Below are 7,038 nucleotides of genomic sequence, written 5' to 3'. Positions count from 1 at the left end.
TCGGTGACAGAATAATTACACTCGGCTTTCTTGAGCGTTCGACTCGCGTAGGCAATGACGTATTCTTGGCGTCCTGGTGTTTTTTGAGCCAATACTGCACCAAGGCTAACACCGCTGGCGTCGGTATGGATCTCCGTAGGTGCATTAGGGTCGAAGTAACGGAGTATTGGTGGCGACGTTAGTAAGCGCCGTAGCGTTCGAAAAGATTCGTTGCACGCTGTTTACCAAGCAGACAGCCCGTTAGAGGTGGTCAGAAGGTTGGTTAGAGGCGCGATGATGCTAGCAAAGTCGCGCACAAATCGACGAAAATATTAGCAGAGCCCAATGAAACTTCTATGTGTTTTCATGCAACGTTTATAGATACTTTTTGAAAAAGTATCTATAAACGTTGTTTTCATGGAATTGGGCTTGGGATATTCGGCTACGGCACGGAGCTTCGTGGGGTCCGGAAGAACGCCCTCCTTGCAGAGGACGTGGCCTAGTATCGTCAACTGGCGTGACAGCAAAGTGACACTTCTTGATGTTAAGTTGAAGGCCAGCAGAGGTGAGGCACGTGAGAATCGCACGAAGACGAACAAGGTGCGTTGGAAAATCGCGAGAAAAAACGACGATGTCGTCAAGGTAGCAGAGGCAAGTATTCCACTTGTAGCCACGAAGGATGTTATCCATCATCCGTTAGAAAGTAGCTCGGGCGTTGCACAATCCAAACGGCATGACGTTAAACTAATACAGTCCGTCAGTAGTGACGAACGCCGTCTTAGGTCGGTCAGGGTCGGCCATTGGAACTTGCCAGTAACCCGAGCGCAAATCCAGTGACGAGAAATATTCCGCCCCTTGAAAACAATCGAGAGCATCATCGATGCGGGGCAACGGGTATACATCCTTCCGAGTTATCTTATTGACGCGGCGATAGTCAACACAGAATCTGATAGATCCATCCTTTTTGCGCACAAGTACAACAGGAAAGCACCAGGGGCTCTGGGACGGCTGAATGACACCACGCGTAAGCATATCATCCACTTGTGCATTGATGATACGCCGTTCTGCCGCTGAAACTCGGTATGGTCGTTGGCGTAAGGGCGCATGAAAACCGGTGTCAATGTGGTGTGTGACACTCGTTGTACGACCTAAAGATGGTTGAGCGCAATCGAAGGAAGAGCGGAAGTCTCGAAGAAGGGCCAGGAGTTCGCGGCATTGTGTTGACGAGAGATCGGCAGCAATAGAAGGGTGGAAACTGCCTGGACCCGAAGGTTTGGGAACAGGTGATGTCATGGCATTCAGTTGAAGATGGGGTTGGTCGTCTGCAAACTCGAGGGAGCGTAGGAGGTCAGCACCTTGTATGTGACCCAAAGATTCCCCACGAAGTAATGTAACGGAGGATGGGAGCCAGTTGGAAACTAACATAGTAGTAGCACCCTATTCAATCGTAAGTACAGCAAACGGCAGTCGTAGGCCGCGACGGCAGAGAAGTACCTCCGATGGGGCAAACAGAACAGTTCCGTCAGGGGCGGCCGTACAGGTCAGAGGCACAAGGGTCGACGTTTCAGAGGCAATAGCTGTGTCCGCAGCAACGACAAGTTTGTGAGCGTCGGGATGATTATCCACAGGAAGCGAGATTTGCAGTGGCGTAAGGGCCACTTCTGCACGGGAGCAGTCTATGACGGCGCGATGACGCGAAAGGAAGTCCCAGCCGAGAATAACGACGTGGGAGCATGACAGCACCACGAAAAACTCGATGACATAAAGTTCACCTTGAATAACGACACGTGCGGTGCAAGCAGCTGAAGGCGCAATGCACTGTGAGCTGGCAGAGCGGAGCATTAGTCCCGAGAGCGACGTGGTCACTTTTTTGATCTTGCGCCATAGGTTTTCGCAGGTAACCGAAACGGCGGCCCCCATGTCCATAAGCGCTAATGCGGCGGTTCCTTCAACATCGATGTCGATAATGTCCTGCGGCGAAATAGATGGAGGCCTTGGGGAGTTCGACGTGCATGCAGCTTTTGCCTCCGGAACTGCAGCGATCAGTTTCCCTCTTCCGTAGGAGGTCGGCGACGCATGGGTGATAGGGAGCGTCGTCGCGGAGATAGGGACCGGCGGTTAGCATAGGCTGGTTGATCGTCAGGGACGTACCTTGGTGGGGACCGGGCAGACGAAGGAACATGCCTGTACATGACGTCAAAGCGCGAAGGTGGACATCGGCGACAGTGGCGGGCGACGTGATTGTCTGGCGTCCGCCACGCGTCGGGGCGGCGGAGGAACGGAGCCGAAGATCTCGCGAAGGCGAGCGGCGCTGCGTTCGAAGTCGTCGGCCAGGCATGGGTCGGCATCGCAGGTCGAGCATACGGCGCAGGATGTTGAGGGGGCCGGACCGCGACGGAAGCGTAGGTAAGTTGCGCAGTGACAGGTGGTTGGTGAGTGACAGGCGGGAGGGCCTCAGCAACCTGGTTCCGAATGACGTGTTGAAGGTCCGGAGCCAAAGACTGCGAACGCTCGTGCGTGAGAAGTAGCAATGAAAGCTGACGCGCTACCTCTTCCCGGATAAAGTCCTTGATGGTAGATAGCAGCGGCTATTGACCGGCAGGGTGGGCAGCTAGCTGCAAGCTTGATAGTGTGTCTGGTGTCATGAGGGCTTGGCGGGCGATCGTACGCTGCCTACGCAACTCGTCAAAGCTCTGACACAAGGAGATGAGTGCCGCGATCGTGGTGGGATTTCTCGCGAGCAGCATCTGAAAAGCGTCGTCCTCGATGCCCTTCAGTATATGCTTGATTTTCTCCGCCTCTGCCATGGTGGGGTTGACGCGGTTGCAGAGATTAAACACATCCTCGATGTAGCCCGTGTAATTCTCCCCCGGATGCTTGCGCACGTTCACGCAAGCGCTGCTCTGCGCGAAGCTTGCGGGCCGTAGGCCGACGAAAGACGTCCGAAATGGAAGCCTTGAAAACGGACCAAGGTGGGAATGTCGGTCTCGTGGTTGCGATACCACAGCTGCGCGATGTCCGCGAGATAAAACATGACGTGAGTCAACTTCGTTGAATCGTCCCATTTGTTATTCGCGCTGACCCGTTCGTATGTCGACAACCAGTCTTCAACATCGGAGTCACCTTAGCCGTTGAAGATAGGCGGATCCCGCTCACGGTACACGGCGCAGCAGGTGGCTGCGCTGCGGAAGGGTCAGTCTGAGTCGAGGTGTCGTTGACCATCATGGGTGCAGGAACCAAAGGTAGCGGAGCTCCAGGTTGGTGCAGGGGACCCACGCAGCCTCCACCAAATGCCACGTGATTTATTGACGTGTCGAACGTCAAGGAACGGCCACAAACGACGGGCGAACGTCAAGAAGCGGCGGGGCGACCAGCAGCCAGAATCCAGGCAAACACAAGCTCGGGGCGCGTGGTTAATTACAACCAACACTGTGGCTTTGCTTGCTGACTGCTTCGTCGTCGTCTTGTATTCTTCATTACACAGGCTTTTACTGAATAGCGTCGTTCTAATTCAAAAGTCAATCTCGTAGTCGACGTCATTTCTCCCCTCAAGTGCGGAGAACGGACATTTCCACTTCAGAATCGACTTGCTCATACCGAATGGGAGAAGCAGCAGGACGTTCCTTGGCTTTCTGATCATAGTACTTCTTCATTAGAAGCTTTGCTTCATGAAGCTCCTCCTTGGCTAAATGACAAGTGTCCTCAAGGCGCCTTAGGAGTTAAACCACATAATCACAGGAGGATTTTGCGTTATCATCTAGCTAATCATCTGCCGAAAATCCCTGAAATATCGCAATAGGTCCTCAGACGTAACGCGCATGTAGCAGATTAAAGGTTCCAAAGCACAAGCTAAGTTCGGGAATTTCGTGGTAAGCAAGTAAAAATTTTGGCAAATATCCACCCCAACTGTTTCGAGTCTCTTGAACAATTGTCTAATTATTTATTTCCAAGTGGTGGAAAATCTCCCAAAATTACTATGGTGTCTTACGTGCCACAACCATTATCTGATACGACACACGCCATAGTGGCGAACTCTAGAATAATTTTAAACACTTGGGTTTCTGAACGTTATGCACGGTACACGGGGTTTTTGGATTTCGCACCTATCGGCCGGGATTTGACCGCGTGAAAACGTGTTTAGCAGCGCAGCGCAAAAGCCACTTGGCAAACACAGAGGGTACGCGGCGAATCTTTTCACGAGGCTATTTGCCATAAGATGATGTGGGATTGTTGGTAGCTCTGTAAACGAATAAAGTCGGATTAACCCCTTTATTAGGTGCTACGAGAATCATTTGCCTGAGTGATTGACTATCTGCGGTGGAACTCAGGCCCAAGAGAACATCTCCAGGAGCGCTTCAGCAATGTTCGCCGTTGCAGTGCTAGGTAGTGTCATAGCATAAGAATAATGCGTTGCCAAATCAACCGTAGGCTGAACGTACTTGTTCGCCATTTATTCAATGACTACAGTGTTTCCCAGCGGTACTCGGCTGACTAAGTGTTTGAGGATATTCCTCTGACACGTTTGGCACGCATTTAAAAGTCCATGCAAAGCCTGATTGAACTACCGGCCAGTATGACCCTTCAAATTAACCGTCTGTGGCTCCCTTGAATTCCCTGGTCTGCTGAGTGTATTCTTTCGTGTGCCATTTTCATCAAAAATAGTGAATGCTGCTTGGGACTAATCCCTGATCGAGTTGTTTCGGTGCATGCCACGAGTACATTTCGTAGACAACTCCCTTTTATAAACTGCACTACATATTATCAAATCTAGTCGTTACCTTCTTGCCAATTGCGTAGAATTCACACTACCACGGGTGCTGTTTCTTCTTCTTTCTGGAGTTTTACGTGCCAAAATCAGTTCTGCTTATGAGGCACGCTGTAGTGGAGGGCTCCGGAATAATTTTGTCCACCTGGGGTTCTTTAACGTGTACTACAATGCAAACACACAGGCATTTTTGCACTTTCGCCTCCATTGAATTGCGGCCGCCGCGACCAGGATTCGATCCCGTGATCTCGTGCTCAGCAGCCCAACGCATTAGCTGACTGAGCCACTCCGGCAGGTACCAGGGGTGCTCGCATCCCTTTGCTTGGCCCTTAAGTCATGTGGACTGATGTCAAGTGAATTTATGGTTGGTGTCAGCAGCTGACGAGAATTTCACGTTCCCTGTCTCGTTACCTGAGCTAATTCTCACTTGTCTCCGGTCTCTGGAACAGGTAATGATGACCTTATATTCAAAAATGTTTTAGTATGGAGATGTCCTCTCAATCCAGTCTCGAGATTCGAGACATCTCGAAATTATTGTATGCTTTCTCAAGACAATATCGTTTATGGGTTTTCCAATTAGATCGCTTTAGTTTTGCCTGCGAAGAAACAGGAAATTATCTTCTCGTCTGCTTGTGGAGACATTATTTTTTTTGTCGAGAAGATAGATTGCGGAATTTTCCCCTGTAACTTATTATTTCTGACGAAGGATCGTTTAGCTATGCATGATTGAGTTACATCCACTCGCCCGCAAAGCAGTAGCAGCGTCTCCTTCAGGCATTCCTTTGGCTGTAGGCATAGATTTTTATTTTTTGCTGTCTGTTGCCTGTAGTCACGCTCCGGATCGATACACTGGAGCATGGCGAAACGAATGGCTGTCTTGATTAGAAGAATTGGAGGAATCTACGTACCCTCCTCGACAATATAGGCCTTTTTGGTCTAGTCATCTGTTTTATGCTCACAGAGGTAACGCTTTCCGCATAAGGCTGTTGTTGTATTAGAGACTTTCATTTGGTCCAGCTATTGGTAGCTTTGTGCCAGTGTTCATCACGTAGGTAGCTAGCTATACGGTTTTCCATTCGCGTATTTATGCTCATACTTTCAAGTTTGACCTTCTCGCTTGCTGAGTTCTCTCACTTCTTTGACATCATCAGTACTTAGCGAACCCCTGGCTCCGGATAGGGATCACCAGCTAGTACTAACTTGTCAAATCCATGAAAATTATTGTCCTTGTGGAACGCTGAAGATTCTTACGACATCTCATGAGAAACTGTTCAGACAATATCTTACCTGACAGGGCATCGTTACTCCGGTCGATTTTGCCCATTTTTTGGCCATTATTGCGATTGGTTGAAATAATCTAAAAATAGACCTGCGAGCTTTCTACCGGCTTAGGAGTTATCCTGTGTTGGTGATCTAAAGTGAAATTGTTAGCCTTCCTCCGTGATTGTGAAGCGCTACAAAATCAATTTCTTATAGTGAAGTAGTCCATAGCGTGTTGAGGCGCCTTCATCCCAGCAACAAATAAGGCTTCCCCTGTCAAACATTTTTCTTCCCCTGGCCCATTTTTCTTGTTACCAATCTTCAATTATAGCTACGTGCTCGAACTGTTAAAAGAGTCACTGAATCCATGCGTGTTGCGCGAGTTGATTAGCATTGCCTAAGGAGAAAGTACATTATACTGTCCTATTTTATTTCTATGAAAACCGTCTTTATCCGCCACAAGTTTTACCAATTTCTCTGCAAAACCACCAGTGTCATTTTCTGGTGATTTTCACTTTTATGTAAATCACACACCCAACAAAAAAAGGAAAAAACATAAACACCCACTACTAGACAAAAAACATAATAATACCAACACGTTGCGACAGAGCACTTAATGTCACTTGTAGTAAAGCGGGCGATGTGCAATGGAAAATACAGGCAATGAGAAGAAATAATTGTCAGCGCTGCACCCTGCTCGAGAGTCAGGTCTACTACGCCATGTTTTCCAGGAGTCAGCTGCTCATGAAAGGTGCTGCCAGTTCCTTTCAATATGTGTGACATTTTCATGCATACGAGAATATCATAAAACTTCAAATGGTATAGAACAGCATAAACAGATTGCCACGGCTTAATGCAGCTAAAAATTGTTTTTTGATTGTACGCGAGACGCACGAACACACATAGAGTGCGTAGTTTTCGCAGGCTGACTGCTCTTGTGACCATGGAACACGATTCACAAATGGGGTGTAGGCTATAGCTTTGCCCCGGGAGAAAAAGAAATTGTTGGTTTAAGTGGAGTCATATTCAATACC

This window comes from Dermacentor silvarum, chromosome 8 (assembly GCF_013339745.2).
Source record: "Dermacentor silvarum isolate Dsil-2018 chromosome 8, BIME_Dsil_1.4, whole genome shotgun sequence".
Classification (NCBI taxonomy): domain Eukaryota; kingdom Metazoa; phylum Arthropoda; class Arachnida; order Ixodida; family Ixodidae; genus Dermacentor; species Dermacentor silvarum.
The sequence above is the reverse complement of the archived record's forward strand: the minus strand, read 5'-3'. Positions refer to the sequence as shown.